Source organism: Choloepus didactylus, chromosome X (assembly GCF_015220235.1).
Source record: "Choloepus didactylus isolate mChoDid1 chromosome X, mChoDid1.pri, whole genome shotgun sequence".
NCBI lineage: Eukaryota > Metazoa > Chordata > Mammalia > Pilosa > Megalonychidae > Choloepus > Choloepus didactylus.
The window spans coordinates 87,538,389-87,555,160 of record NC_051334.1 but is presented as its reverse complement, the minus strand read 5'-3'; the positions used below and the strand labels follow the sequence as shown (position 1 = coordinate 87,555,160).

The 16,772-nt window shown below is 37.4% G+C and overlaps 1 pseudogene; it reads right to left on the bottom strand.

Annotated features, from left to right (window-relative positions):
- Positions 1-1,845: 1,845 nt before the first annotated feature.
- Positions 1,846-16,772, bottom strand: part of LOC119522237 — a 30,167-nt pseudogene continuing 15,240 nt past the window's right edge.

The window sequence follows — 16,772 nt, the reverse complement described above, 5'->3', positions numbered from 1 at the left end:
GCCCCTTTTTCCTTCTCTTCTCCTTCTGAGACAATCTTGACTCATATATACATGAGCTTCATGTTGTCATTCAATTACCTGAGACCCTGCTCATACTTTTCCATTCTTTTCCCTGTCTGTTCCTTTGTGTAGGATTTCAGATTTCCTGTACTCTAGTTCCTAAATCCTTTTTCATGCCTCTTCATGTCTGCTATTGTGTGTCTCCATTGTGTTTTTGTCTCTTCTATTGTGCCTTTCATTCCCTTAAGTTCTGCCAATTGTTTTTTCAAACTTTCAAGTTCTTCCTAATGTTCCTCCAGTATCTTCTTTATGTCCTTTATCTCTTTTGACATATATTCTCTCAACTCATTGATTTGATTTTTGAATTCATTTAGCATATTCATTTGAAGATCTTTAATTAGTTGTTTCAACTCCTGTATCTCATTTGAAGTGTAAGTTTGTTCTTTTGACTGGGCCATATTTTTTGTTTGTTTTTTTTTTCTAGTATTGTTCATAATTTTTGTTTTCTAGGCATTGACAATTGAAAATCCTGAGGCTTTCTCTAATTAGCTACTTAGAATGAGAGAATAAAAAAAGAAAAAAAGGAAAGAAATCTCCTTTTCAGACCCAGTAGCCACCCCCTCCCCCCAGTTACCAGTCAAGAACAAGAGTTGTTGCTTGGTTCTATGTACCCCTTTTCTTGAAGCCCTTTTTCAGTATTCTGAGCTCAACTGATCCCAAAATCCTCTGTTTTTATTTATTTATGCATTTTTTTCCATCAGCCCCACCTGTTCTCTGCCACCAGAAACCTCCAGGTTCCTTTTCTGCTTGCTCGGGGTTTATCTGTGCTCATAGCTTATATTCAGTAGTCCAAATTCATTAACTAAAACTGCAGTTGTAGCTTGGTTGAGCTACCTTCCCTTCCTCCTAGTAAACTGCTTCTTTTTCCCACAGGAAAGTGTTTCATCTCAGCCTGCCATGCTGGTGGGAGAGTGGCTCCAGCTCAGCAGTTTGGGGAGCTTTACTTACAGTTCTTGTGCTTTGATCTCAGCTGTTCCACCCACTCCAGACTGGTGTATGATGTGTGTCCTGTCAGAGATGCCCCCAACAGTTGTTCCAGACTATTTACTAGTTGTTCCTGGCTATATGCTATTTGTTGCAGAGGACTAACTAAATTCCACACCTTCCAATGCCACTATCTTGCCCCACCTCCATAGTTTACTTTTTAAAATAACTGTACAATACTATAGCTTCAAGGGCCTAACTTTCACTTTAAAACTTCATTCTGGATGCAAACTAAACATGTCAATTTTCCTCCTTTATGCATTAAAATCCCACCCTGGGATTCCTTAATAAAATAAGCAGATTATAAGAAAAACAACTAAACATAATCCCCTTTTGCCATGAGACAGGTAGCTCTGGTCTGCCAGATATTGATAAAGTAAGAGAAGAGAGGGCAGCAAATCAGTGGGCCAAATCTTATGGTATAGATGTCAGGCTGGATCATCCCACAGGAACACTCCCCCCAAGAGGAGAGCTTAGCCCATCTGAATCTCATTACATCTAGATCACCATGGACTGCACTCAGCCAGATATTATAACTGAAAGCATCATTTCACATCCATCATCAGGTCAAAAATCAGTTGGGGGTCAGATGGTGAAAGTTGTTTTTCCTTAAAAAAGAAGAGTGGTAGAGACTATACAAGTTGTCCTGTACTGAGGATAAGTTGAGGAAATGTCAATATCATGAACACAGGACTTAAAGTTATTGATTTTGGTTTCATTGAAGATGGCATAATAGCTGTTCCTCTGGGTTACTGGAAATTACTCTCCTTAAAAATGCATTTAGGGTGTAATAAAATTAAATCAAAGGTCTACTTTTTTTGACAGCTCATCCTACTTTTCCCTGATGGGTTGTATAGAAACCTCATCTCTTTTCAGCTTCACTTGCTTCACTGCTCCCTGGAAGATCTCTTTTGCTCATGTGTATTGTCCTTTATGTATAAAAATTGCAGCTAGATTGCTGAGCACCATGCATAGCTTGGGGTGTTTTACCTGCCTTGCCATGTCCAATGCCCTTTGTACATAACAGCATGCCTCATCTAAGTGACCCTGGGCATCCAGGCTTGTGGCCAAGTCACTCATCAGCATGATGGTCTAGGGCTGTTATTCTCCTTGTATTTCTTCAGAAATCTATAAAGCTTTTTCTTACATCTTTTGTGCCTGTAATGGTCGCTTGGAGAATAGAAGGTAGCAGGCATAGGCATTCAAGCACATGCCCAGGAGGAGGTGGGTATTGGCTTTCTCTTTCACTGACATAATGTTCTGCTAATTCCTTTTCTCTTTCATTTTTTTCCTCTACAGTTGAAATGCAAAATTCATAACCAGCAAGAACAAATTCCTGTCTACTCTGAGCAGCATAGATGCTGGCCAGCTTAAGGGAGATTTCAATGATTGTGTTATCTTCCTGCTTCATGCCCCCTCCAAGTAGGTAACTCATTGTTGCTTTAAAAAGTTTTTCTGCATTTTCAAGCTGACCTTGTATAAATGGTAAGTTGGTCATCAAATCATAAGTGTAGGTGATGGACCTCTTGTTATCGCTCTGATAGGCAAGATGAAGAGCATCATGAATAATCTGCTCAGCCTCTTTGGGCTCATCTTTCATCATGCTCAACTTGGTGTGCTTCAGCAATTGGATGATCTCAGCCTCTGCCTCATCTGCCTGGTCCGGGCATCCTGGTCAGTGGCCCTGCCTGCTCCCTGCTACTGTTGCTGCTCCTCCTCCTCATCTGCAGTGGGCCTGGAGAACCAGGTTAGCACTGTCAGCAGTGGCAGCTGGCCTGAGCCAGGCCTCTGGGGCACAACTCAGGATGGCAGCAGTCCACTGCAGATGGTGGGTCTCCTGCAGGCACTGGGGACACAAGAGCCAAGCAACCCAGGCATCACTGGCCCACAACCCACAGAAGGCCCCCACCCAGACCCTGGCTCAGCACAGGCTACATGCTACCACCATGTCCTCTGCTGCATGAAGACTTTTGATTGTATATTTCCAAAGGTCTCCTCTGAGGTAGGCCATCATATCTACATATCATGTGATATCAATCCATATTCCAGGAGGTGACATTAAGTGACTCTGGAGCTCTGGTGACAGCATCTTAATAAAATATAATAAACTCACCTGGTCAGTGCATTGTGAGGATGCCCTTGGTTTGTAGTGACCCCTTTAAACTGTCTCAATGATTTTGTGAGGAAGCCACTGTACAACTTTGTTAAAACCCAAAACCTTTGTATTTCTTGAAATATTACTTTAAATTACTCAGACTGGTAATTCAGTGAAGAGTACTTTGTTGTTTTCTTGACTTGGTTTGGCTTAGAAATAGCAGACTTCAGCATGGACATATGTACTCTAGGTTGCTTGATTCAGCAGGACATGCTTGGAAAAAAAAGCCTAATAAGTTGGCCTGTAGAGCCCTAGCCAGACAATTCTATGACTTATGGACATAATAACTGAGGAAACATAAATTTTTGATGGGTGGAACTGCCTTTGCAAACTTAAACCTCTGGAGTAATAACAGTGCCATTCTTCCATTTTGTCAAGTTTTACACAGTTGTTAGAGGATCAAAGTATACAGTGATCATTGTAAAAAGAGATGGCTACCCTCTTTGGAGGGTCACATAACATCCTTAGGCCAATTAAAATTTAAAATTTAATCATCTGTACTATAGGCATGAGAGACTCTGAACTTACACTACAGTTTAGGACAATCCCAATGGTACCCTTAGTATTCTAATTTCAGCTGGGATAGCATGCTAAAATCACTGCCATGTACCAGGTCATCTGGGACCTGAAGTTAAACAACTGAAGTTTCATATTAACTTTGAGAAGAAAATTCATTTTGCCCTTCAATGCTATTTTTAGAATGTTTCTATCATACCTCAAATCTAACCTCTTCAAGTACAAAAGGTAAAATCCAATAAATTTCTCAAAGACTTCTTAACTAAGTATAGACTATATGGCTCAGGATTGAAGAAAGTATAAAACTGGCACTACAGGAGATTGGGAGGAATAAGGGTAATGAGGAGACACAAATCCCTACTACATCTGATCTTAGCACCAGTTCTCTCACCCCTCTGTGTATCCTACACATAGTTGTGACACTGGTGAGTGCTGATGGAATTCCTGGCACCTACATTGTAATGAACTTTTGATCCTGAATAAACATAAGTAAAATTTATAGGCAGTTGAGTCAAGATTGAAAAATCATTTCAGAAGGTAGAACGTGTTATTAGATACATATACTACTGGTTATCTCCAGATAATTTTCAGTGGTACATAAATTTTATTTTTTATCTTATTTAGTACATCAAGCACATCATGTCAACATACCTGTTGTTTAGTATAAGGATAAAATGGGTATTTAAGTTTTAAAAGGGAATCATATTTTAAAAACTGTAAGCAATTAATAACAAAAATGATGAACATAGCAGATATTAGGAAAGTGGTATGCAAATGAAGAAAATTTAAGTTTAAGGAAAACTGACTCTAAGTTCCTTCAGTGAAATTCAAGCCTCAAGAGAGAAGAGTATATATTTGTAACTTGAACTCAGTAAATCCTTATAGTGAAATAATGAAATATTGATTATGCTTTACCTTTATTCAATGAATCTGAGTTTTTAAGCTGGCAGGGACTTGGAAAGATTTTAATTTGGAGCAAACTCTGGAGACTTCTTTTAAAGAGAGAGAAAAATAGAAGAGTGAAAGAAGGATGGATGAAAGAAGCGAGAGAGAGGGAGAGAGAATGAGAGGGGAGAGGCACTTGAAATTTTTGCAGTTTCTAAAAGCATTTGCTTTTACTCAGTACAAATGTTTAATTAATTTCACATGTCCCTTTATGTGTCCTAGGTATTAGGTGAGGGTTAGATGCCTAATTAATCTAAGCCTCATTTTATCTGTCCCTATCTCAGAGACATAGAAATATCCAAAGTGAATTTGTACAGTGTGGTTTTATTCACTCACACAAAGAAAATAATGTACTGTTTCCTGGAACAATAGAAATTTGGGGGTCAAGGATCCTGGGGATACAAGGTCTTACTAGAGATTTCCTGCAGCCTACATTCTCTTGGATATGTTTCACTGGGGAGGGAAAAAAGGAGAAAGAAAAAAAGTGCCTTTTACCCTTGTTGAAAAAAAAAAATTCCAACTAGAACCAGATGTACTGTTACATCTTTGACTCTGTGTCCTGACATGATGATGTAATAGATCAAGGGGAGTTTGCATTTCTTCTACTCATCTAATTATAAGAAGTCTAATTATAAGGATTTATAATCAACACTGACAATATTAATTATTTGCACACTGATTCTTCTGCCGGAAACATAGAGAACACACATACACAAACCTCACAGTCCATATGTGTTTTTTTAGTGTATACCTGAAAATTCAGAACAGTTCCAATGATATTTTTAAATTCTTGAGTGCTTTTGATATTTTTTTTCTTTTTCAAATATGTTTTCATGTGTTGGCTCAAATAGATAGTTTATGATTATTCAAAAGAGGGCAAGGGGAGCTGGTGTTTGGAGCCTCACGGGCATTGCAGCCAGGATTTTGGTGATGGCTTCACCTCCTCAGACACTAGGCCTAGAGTTTGCAGGTTTTTGAAAGGAATGGAAGAAAAGAATTCATCCATCAGGTCAATAGCATCTGTGACTCACAAGCAAAATTCAGAAAACATGCTCCTGTTGCAACAAAAATTTGAGAATTTGCTCCTGCCGCAGCAAAAGCATCACTATCAGCTGGTTCCAGCAGAAGATATCCAAACATCAATCTAACAATGCTAAAACTTAGTTCAAAGCAACTCTTCCCCAATCTGTCCACACCCAGCTGGAAGTAGCTAAGAGAATAGTGTGACACCACTATTCCCTACAAAAGTTGCTTTGAGCTAAGTTAAAGTATTAACTCAAAATTCAACCCAAACCCATGCCAATTTTTTATTAAAAATAAAAGGCAGGAATGTCAGATTCCAGAAAAAGAATCTAGTATATAGAAGGAATTTATGACCTAGGGACCCTGCAGCTTATCTCAGAAAAACCAGGTGCACCATAAACTAAAGGATGAAGGCTGTTCAAGGCTGTTCCAGCCATGGTGGTGCCTTGACCCCCAGGGGGTGGATAAGGCAAGATCAGATATGCCCATAAGATGAACAACCAGAAAGGCCTGCTCTCCCTAGATAGATAGCACAGCTACATTTCAAAGAAGAATACTGCATCAGAACCCTAGCAACCAATCAGCCCAGAAATTGATAGGCATGCACCCAATCAAGGCAAAGGACACACTCAGCAGGCACCCTTCCCCCCCAACACCCTCCCATCCCAATGTGGGTTTTTTCTTTAAAAAATGCTGCTCTCAGAGAACTGGAGCCATTTTCTTTCTTTCTTTTTTTCGGCTCCCACCTGCCTTCTTCCTCTAATAAACCTTAAACTCTCTACTTAAACCATGAAAAAGGGGGGGGGGGGAGCAAGGAAGGATCAAGATACAGTTTTGCCTCACTAAGCAGATTAACCTCATTTCATTTTTTGATGGGGTTACTATACTGGCAGATGAATGGAATGGAATAGACCTAATATATCTGGTTTTTAGCAAGTCATTTTACAAACTTTCTCATTATGTCTTGTGCACCAAATAGTGAATTGTGGGATGAATTATAAGACAGTTAGATGCAGAACATGTTGAACAGCTATACCCATGAATTGCTGATGAATGGATTTCTACCAAACAAGGAGAGGCTAGTTCTACATTGTGCACTTGCTAGATCATAGTACTAGGACAGAAATAAGAGGTCACCGAAGCATGTCAGGATGATGAAAGGATTCAAAAGCATATCATATGAGAAATAGCTAAAGAAACTGAGGCTGTTTCACCTGGAGAAGATTTAACAGGAGCATCAGTACAGTCTTCACAAAGTTGAAGGCCCATTGTATTGAAAATTAGAACTTGTTCAGTGTGGCTGCAAAGGGCAGGATAAAGACTAGAAGGTGAAAATTTCAGTGAGATAATTGAACTCAACATAGGGAAGAAATTTCTGTCAATAGTATAATGAACTGTCTGAGGAGATGGTGATTTCTCTGTCCCTGGAAGGACTTGAGCCTGTACTAGATGACTGTCAGTTGTGTTGGAGAGGATGTTGTGGAGGAAGAGACTGAACTAGATGGCTTTAAAGCTTCCCAACTTTAAGTGTCTATGAGTCATTCACTTAGTCATTCACTAACTTCACAAATATTAAGTTCTTAATATATTCTTGGCACCATTTTAGACACTAGAGAGACTGTGGAGAATAAGACAAGTTTCCTGTCCTAATGAGATTACATTCTTTTGGGAAAAAAAACAAACAATAAATACGAAAACAAATGAACATTTAATTTAATGTCAGATAGCAAAAACATTAGAAAGAAATTTCTGATTTGTATTACTTGCTCCTTACAACCACTGGAACTGAGATCTTCTGAAATTAAACTTATTTATCCAAAGATTCCAAACCTGGACTTTTTCATACCAGATTGGGAAAAAGAGACTTAAATTGTGATACCCTCAAAAGTATACTACAGAATTTTCATAAAAAGCTCAATTAACAGTGGGTAAATTATAGTCAAGTGAAAACCATGTTTCTTGATAACTATCCCAACAAATTCCTCACTCTTCCCTCCAGAAGAACCTGGTTTTAGGAATTATAATGTACATAAGGAAAGTGGTGTATGCTACTTCATGCTCTTCAAACACAATTATAAAAGATTGTTTCACTGTCAATGTGCAGAACACAGAACAAAAACAGTCTGCCTAAGCATACAACTGAGTGCTATGACCAAATTAATCATAAGCAAAATCATGAACTAAGAAGTTTTTTTTTTTTTGCTTTAGTGCACAGATAGGAAAGGGGATCATTTCTAAACCCTTCATATCACACCATTAGCTTTCTTATGTGGCATTCTCTGCATTTTAAAACTATGTCTACTTCAGAAACCATGCTCCAGGTCAGCAAATTTCACAATGAAGACAAGGGTATCAAAAGGTGACCTAGAAAACTGGATTTAATAAGTCAGTTATATCTTCTACATCTGATAACCACCTACCCAACTCAATACTCAGTTAAGATAGAGGCATTTGAGACATGAAAGACAAATAAATGGAAGGACTTTCTCAGGGAGGTATATGAGACCAAAAGCAAACTCTAAAATGAATAAGAAATAGCTACCCTACTCTGGCCCAGTCACCAAAATGCAAAGCAGGGCCTAAACACCCTGGTCACCCCCAACTCCAATGGGTGGTGAGTCAAAATGAAACAGCACCTGATGCATAAAACAAAGCCAAGTTTAGTCAAGCCTAGAGAGGAGTTGCCAAAAATCAGGGTAAAACAAAAATCCAGATGAATTTTCAAAAAGGCAAACCACTAAAACAACTAAACAAATACAAAGATAATTTTAAAGGATAATAGCAAATTTCCCAATTCTGTTTGAGATAGAATAGTGGCCACATGGGGAGCATTGCCCTCCCTGGCAAACTCTAGTGCTCTTGTAAATCACCCTGAGACCGAGACACTTACAAGTGATGATTTCTGATGAGGGGAAAGACAGCAGTTTTCATGTCTCCGGAGTGTGGAAATTGTTTTCAACTCATGGTTCCTGAGAACTTAGCTAGGCAACAGCTGCTCATTATTCAATCCATTTTGGTATAGGACAGAAAGCTGGCCTGAGTGGGGTCATTGAAGGAATCTTTGGAGATTACCCTCCACAGGGCTGGTCCTTGATTGTGCAATCAGCAAAATGTGGCTTTCTTTCCTCTTCTCTCCCTTCTTCCCACGTCTTTTACCCCTTCTAGTGACTCCTACCCCTCAACCTAGTGTTATCCCACTGAAGTGTTGGTGACTTCATAGAATGCCCCACCCAAAAGTCTCTCTTGAGGACTTAGTAAAAGAGGCAATGTTTAATGAACATGAATAAAATATTTCTATTAGTGGAAAAGGGATGTTAAATGCAAAGTGGCAAATTTTCAGAAATGGAACTGGGGTAAAAGAGACAGTTTGTGGGGGGAAGATAGCCATTTCTTGGCCCTCAGATCCCTTCCCAAGCAGGCAAATATATACCTGAGTTGAATTTTGGGTTGGAAATAAAACTGCAAACTGTATGTTTTAGTTACTCTGTAAATGTTAGGATTTTGGATATATGAGAATCATGTCATGCATCTTCATTTGTACCTTAGTGTACATCTAAGGGTCTGGTACCCCAAGAGGACAGGCCCTGCTCTTAAGCATGTTAGTATTATGTATATACATGGAGTGATATCAAGGCCTGGGTGTTTAGGTCCCATTTTTTAAATGTAATTTTATTGAGATATAATCACACACCGTACAATCCATCCAAAGTATAAAATCAATGATTCAGAGTAACACTACATAGCTGTGCAATTATCAACATGATCAATTTTAGAACATTTGCTTTACTCCAGAAAAATAAATAAATAAAAAGAGAAAACCCCAAATATCCCATGCCCCTTATCCTCTGCCCCTCCTTTATTGACACCTAGTATTGCACTATACCCAATTTTAAGACTTACAATAAAGGTAAGTTAACTAAGACAATGTAGTATTGTCAGAGGTAGATATATAGATCAGTGGAATGGAATAAAACTTCCAGAAGTAGATCCATAAAGCCACAGGCAACCAACTTTTTTGCCATATAGCTATACAATCATTATCAAAAATCAGTGTTACTGGATTACAGCTCAACAATTTCCAGTATTTCCTTCTAGCTATTCAAATACACTAGAAGCTAAAAATAAACATCTATGTAATGAGTCCATAGTCATAATCATTTGCTAAATCCTAATTTCTCAGTTACACCTCCTCCCTCTTATTTAATCATTCTATCAATCATCAGGGGTATTTGGGCAAAGACCATTCTAACTCCTTCATGCTGGAAAGGGGTGTTGATATTATGGGGTAAAGGATGGAAACTGGTTGATATTCTTGGAGAGGCTGTTACCTCTGGGTTTCAGGGTTTACCTGTCATAGGAACAATCTGGAGGCCTTAAGTTTCTGAGAAAAATAAACTTAATAGGTAAAACTTTTATAGAGTCTTAGACAGAGCCCAGGGGATTTGTCAGGGTTTCAAGGAATACTGCTGGTTGGGGCTTGGCATACTGTGGCAACTTGTAATATCTGACTGAAGCTTGCATAAGATTAACCTCCAGAATAGCCTCTTGATGCTATTTCAAATATCTTAGCCACTGAAACTTTATTTTGTTCCATTTCTTTTGCTTAAGAAGGCATTCTCAATCCCAAGATGCCAAGGCCAGGTCATAGCTGGCAGTCAAGTCTCATATTGCCAGGGAGACTTAAACCTTGGCAGTCATGTCCCAAATACTGGGGAGGGTAATGAGTTTGTTTGCCAAGTTGTGCTTAGAGAGAGAGAGAGACCACATCTGAGCAACAAAAGAAGTTCTCTGGAAGTGACTCTTTTTTTTTTTTTTTTTTTTTTTTTGAACTTGCTCCTACTATATCCATCAGAAATTTGGAAGTGACTCTTAAGCATAATTATAGGTAGGCTTAGCTTCCCCATTAGAGAAATAAGTTCCATAATAGCAAGCCTCATGATCAAGGGCTTGACTTATTAAATTAGAGGACCCCAATGCTTGAGAAAGTATCAGGAATTTCCCAGGTTGGGAAGTTTAAAAGTTTCATCTTTTTTCTCCAGCCCCTGAAGGGACTTTGCAAGTAATTTTTATTATCTGCCCAACATACTCTAGAATGTCCCAGGGTATTACATTAAGTGATACAGAATTACAAGGTCCCATTCCCTATTCTAGCATCCATGTGTTTAGGTTGTTTAAATGAATGGGTTACACAGGGTAAATTAGATTGTGTGCTACAGAAAACTTAAATATTGGACAAAATAAATAGCTCTTCCTTTGGTCTCACACAAAAGGTGAAGTTTTAAAACATACAGTATCATCCTTTACCTTGTATTCTGATTTACCTTAGTTCCAACCAGATCAGCTCTGTTTTTATTTCTAGTTGAAGTCTGATCTCTTTTTTGGCTTCTTTAACAGTTACTCTATGGAACAATGATGGCTTTCAGAGCTGCAAAACTCTATCTCTGAGTCTCAAGTCATCACACAGAAAGTCAAAGTTCCAGGGACCTACAAGGTTATACACAAAAAGCACAGCATCTCAGAATTTAGAAATAACAGTTAAAACACAGAAACAGATGTGACTGCTTTAAGAGCTTACGATCTAGGAAGCATTACAATGAGCCCTTATTGAACATTCTGTACTCCTTAATCTTTGATTGACCAATCTCTGCCCACTTTCTATCACCTGATACCTATGCTCTCGAATTCAATTCTCAGAGTTTGCTCATAATAATTAGTTTATATCAGTGAGACCATATTGTATTTGTCCTTTGGTTTCTGGCTTATTTCACTCAACATAATGTCCTCAAGATTTGTTCACCTAATTGCATGCCATACAACTTCATTCCTTCTGCAGTCACTCAACATTCCATCGCATGTATACATCACAGTGTGCCCTTCCATTTATCAGTCAATGTACCCTTAGGCCACCTCCACCCTTTGCAAATCTTGAATACTGCTACCATAAACACCAGTGTGCAAATGCCAATTCATGTCCCTGCTTTCAGTTTTTCCAAGTACATACCAAATAACAGGGTTGCAGGATCATATTACAACCCTATACTTAGCCTCCTGTGGAACCAACACATGCTCTCCAGAGGAGCTGTGCCATTCTACTTCCCTACCAACAGTGAATAGTTATATTTATCTCTCCACATCTTCTCCAGCACTTGTATCTTTCTATTATTTTTAAGCAGTTGTATTCACACACCATACAATCCATCCTAAGTGAACAATCAATAGCTCTGGGTATAATCACATAGTTATGCATTCATCACCACAATCTATATGAGAACATTTCTATTTCTTCCACAAAGAAATAATAATAAGAAAATTTGAAAAGTGGAACAACAGCAACAACAAAAGAATCCAATACTCCTCCCTTATATCCCCCTCTTATTAAAATTTAGTTTGGTATATTGCCTTTGCTACAATTAATGAAAGATGAATACAATGATATTGTTAACCATAGACCCTAGTTTGCAGTAAATATATTTATTTAATATACCATCACATTTTTAACACCTTGCAATGGTGACATTGATTTGTTCTCCCTCATGTAAAAACTATCTTATATTTGTACATTTAATCACCATCATTGGCCATTCTAGGTTTTTTTTAAGTTTTACAGTCCCATTTTTATCCCCTATCTTTCCTTCTGGCATCATTCATGCCCCTAGCCATCCTCTTTCAACCAAACTCTCGCTCAGCATTGTTCAGTTTACTTAAATTTTGTGCTACCATCAGATAATATTGTGCTATCTATTTCTGGATCTTTACAATTAATTCTGCTGAACATTCTGTACTCCTTCAGCATTAAATGCCCAATTTCTACCTTTTTCTATCTCCTTATAACCTGTGTTCTCAACTTTAGTTCTCAGTTTTATCTTTATAGCTAGTTCATGTTAGTGAGACCATACAGTCTTTGTCCTTATTTTTCTCACTTGTTTCACTCAACATAATGTCCTCAAGGTTCATTCACATTTTTGCATGCATCATGACTTTATTCCATCTTAAAGCTTCATAAAATTCCATTATATGTTTATACCAGAATTTGTATATACACTTGTCCTTTGATGGACATTCGGGCTGTTTCCATTTCTTGGCAATCATGAATAATGCCACTATAAACACTGGTGTGGAATGTCTGCTTGTGTCTCTGCTTTCAGTTCTTCTGAGTACATATATACCTAGTCATTGGATTGCTTGATCATAAAGTAATTCTATACTTAGCTTCCTGAGAAAGTGCCAAACTCACTTCCAGAGTGACTGCATCATTCTACATTCCCACCAACAGTGAATAAGTGTACCCATTTCTCCACATCCTTTTCAGCACTTGTAGTTTTCTGTTTTTTTTTTTGATAATGGCTCTTCCAGTAGTTGTGAGATGAAGTGTCATCATGGTTTTGATTTCATTTCCCTAATAAATACTGAATTTGAGTATCTTTTCATATGCTTTTGAGCCATTTGTATTTCACTTTGGAAAAGGGTCTATCCATGTCTTTTGTCCATTTTTTAAATTGGGTTGTCTTTTTGTTGCTGAGTTGTAGGATCTCTTTATATATTCTGGATATTAAACCCCTTATATGAGATGTGGTTTCCGTATATTGTCTCCCATTGTGTAGGCAGCCTTTTGACTTTACTGACAAAGTCCTTTGATATGCAGAATTATTCAATTTTGAGAAGATCCCCTTTATTTACTTCTTCTTTAGTTGCTCATGCTTTGGGTATAAGGTCTAGGATAACACCTCCTACAACAAGATCTTTAAGATATTTCCCTACATTTTCTTCTAAAAGTTTTATGATCTTAGCTCTAATGATTAGGTCTTTGGCTCATTTTGAGTTAATTTTTGCATAAAGTGTGAGACAGAGGTCCTGTTTCATTCTTTTGGATATGGATATCTTATTCTCCAAGCACCATTTCTTGAATAGGCTGCTCTGTCCCAGTTGAGTCGACTTGACTGCTTCATCAAAAATCAATTTTCTGTAGATGAGGAGGTCCACTTTTGAACACTCAGCTTGATACTATTGGTCAGTATACCTATCTTTATGCCAGTACCATGATGTTTTGACCACTGTAGCTTTGTAATATGTTTTAAAGTCAGTTAGTGTTGAGACACCCCCCCACTTCATTTTTCTTTCTCAATATATTATTTAGCTATTCAGGGCACCCTGCCCTTCCAAATACATTTGATTTTTTTTTTTTTTTTGTATTTCTGCAAAGTAAGTTGGGATTTTAATTGGTATTGCATTGAATCTATATATCAATTTTGGTAGAATTGACATCTTAACTATATTTAATTTTCCAATCCATGAACATGGAAAACCTTCTATTTATGTAGGTCATTTATTTAGGTCTTCCTTGATTCCTTTTAGCAATGGTTTATAGTTTTCTGTGTATAGGTCTTTTATGTCCTAAGTTAAATTTGTTCCTAAATATTTTATTTGTTGGATTGCTAATGTAAATGGAAATTATTTTATTTCCTCTTCAGATAGCTCAATATTAATATATATAAATACTACTGACTCTTGTGTGTTGATCTTGTATCCTGCCACTTTGCTGTACTCATTTATCAGCTCTAGTAACTTTGCTGTAGATTTTTTTGGGATTTTCTGCATGTAGGATCATGTCATCTGCAAACAGTGCAAGTTTTACTTCTTCCTTTCCAAACTGGATGCCATTTATTTCTTTTTCTTGCCTAATTGCTAACTTCCAGCACAATGTTGAATAACAGTGGTGATAGTGGGCACCCTTTTATTTTTCTTTTATTTCCTTAGAGGAAAAGCTTTCAGTCTTTCACCATTGACTATGATGTTAACTGTGAGTTTTTCATATATTTCCTTCCTCATGTTGACAACATTTCCTTCTATTCTTATCCTTTGAAGTGTTTTCATCTAGAAAGGATTTTGAATTTTGTCAGATGACTTTTCTGCACCAATTGAGATGATCATGTGGTTTTTCCCTTTGATTTATTGATGTGGTGTATTACATTCATTGATTTTCTTGTGTTGAACCAGCCTTGCATACCAGGAATAAAACCCATGTTGTCATGGTGTAAAATTCTTTTAATGTGCTGCTGGAATCAATTTGAATGTATTTTGTGAGGATTTTTGCATCTATATTCATTACAGAGTTTGGTGTATAATTTTCTTTTCTTGTAGCATCTTTGTCTGGCTTTGGTATAAGGGTGATGTTGACTTCATAGAGTGAGTTAGGTAACTTTCCCTCTTACTCATTTTTTTGATTAATTTGAGCAGGATTGGTACTAACTCTTTCTTGAACACTTGGTAGAAGTCACAGATAGAGCTCTCTGTTCCTGGAATTTTCTGTCTTCAGAGGATTCTCATGACTGATTCAATCTTTCTTGTGATTGGCTTGTTGATGTCTTCTATTTCTTCTTGAGTCAAAGTTGGCTGCTCATGCTTTTCTAGGAAGCTTTCCATTTCATCTAAGTTGTCTAGTTTGTTAGCATATAGTGATGTTCCAGTTTGTTAGAGCTGTCATTATGCAAAATACCAGAAATGGATTTGCTTTTATAGAGGGGATTTATTTGGTTACAAATTTACAGTTCTAAGGCCATAAAAGTATCCAAACTAAGGTATCAACAAGAGGATACTTTCACTGAAGGAAAGCCAATGGGGTTTGGAACACCTCTATCATTTTGTAAGGCATGTGGCTGGCATCTACTTGTACTTTGCTCCCAGGTTGTGTTTAAAAATGACTTTCTCCAAAATGTCTCTGAGCTCCCCTCTCTCAGCTCCTATATGTCCTTTGTTCTTTCTCCCATGGCATTTCTCTGTTAGTGACTGGGGGTCTTCTCTTGGCTTCTCTGGGGCAAATTCTGGGCTTCATCTCTTGGCTTAATAGCCAAATGTCTCCAAGCATCAGCAAGCATCTGTGTTGGTTCTTGAGTTGTCTTAAGTACTCCAGTGAACCATCAAGACCCACCCTGAATTGTTGTGGTTCTCACCTCCATGGAAATAATTGAAACAAAAGTTTCTACCATAATCAAAAGACTAATAAGTCTGCCACCACAAGATTACATTAAAGAACATGGCTTTTCTGGGGGACATAATATATCCAAACCAGCATAAGTGGATCATAGTATCCTCTCATTACCTTCTTTATTTCTATGGGATCAGTAGTTATAACTCAACTTTCATTTCTGATTTTATTTATTTGAATTCTCTCATTTTTATTCCTTGCCAGCCTACCTAAAGGTTCATCAATTTTATTGGTTTTCTGAAAGAACCAACTTCTGGTTTCATTGATTCTCTATATTGTTTCATGTTCTCAATTTCAGTTATTCTGCCCTAATCTTGTTTTTTTATTTCCTTCTGTTTGGCTTGAGGTTAGGTTTTTTTGCTTTGTTTCTTTTTTTTTTTTTAGGCTCTTATTTCTCTACCTCCTCCAGGTGAGTAATTAATTCCTCAATTTTTGCTGTTTATTTTTTAATATACATGTTTAGGGCAATATATTTCCCTCTTAGCACCGACTTATCTGCATTCATGTTTTTTTATTGCAATTTTATTGAGTTATATTCACATACCATACAATCATCCAAAGTGTACAATCAACTGTTCTCAGTATATCATATAGTTGTGCATTCATCCCACAATCAATTTTTGAACATTTTCATTACTCCAAAAAATAAGAATAAAAATAAAAGTAAAAAAGAACACTCTAAACATCTCATACCCCACCATCCCCCTATTATTCATTTACTTTTTGTCACCATCTTTTTACTCATCTGTCCATAAACTGGATAAATTGTGTGTGAACCACAAGGTTTACACAACCACAAGGTAACACCATGTAAGCTATATAGTTATATGATCATCTCCAAGAATCAAGGATAATGGTTTGCAGTTCAACAGTTTCAGGTATTTCTTTCCAGCTATTTGAATACACTAAAAACTAAAAAGGTATATCTACATAATGCAAAAGAATAACCTCCAAAATGAAGTCTTGACTCCATTTGTAATTTCTCAGCACTGAAACTTTATGTTGTTTCATTTCTCTTCCCCTATTTGTTCTAGAAGATTTTCTCAATCCTGAGATACCAGGTCCAGGCTCATGCCCAGGAGTCATGTCTGACATTTGCCAGTGAGA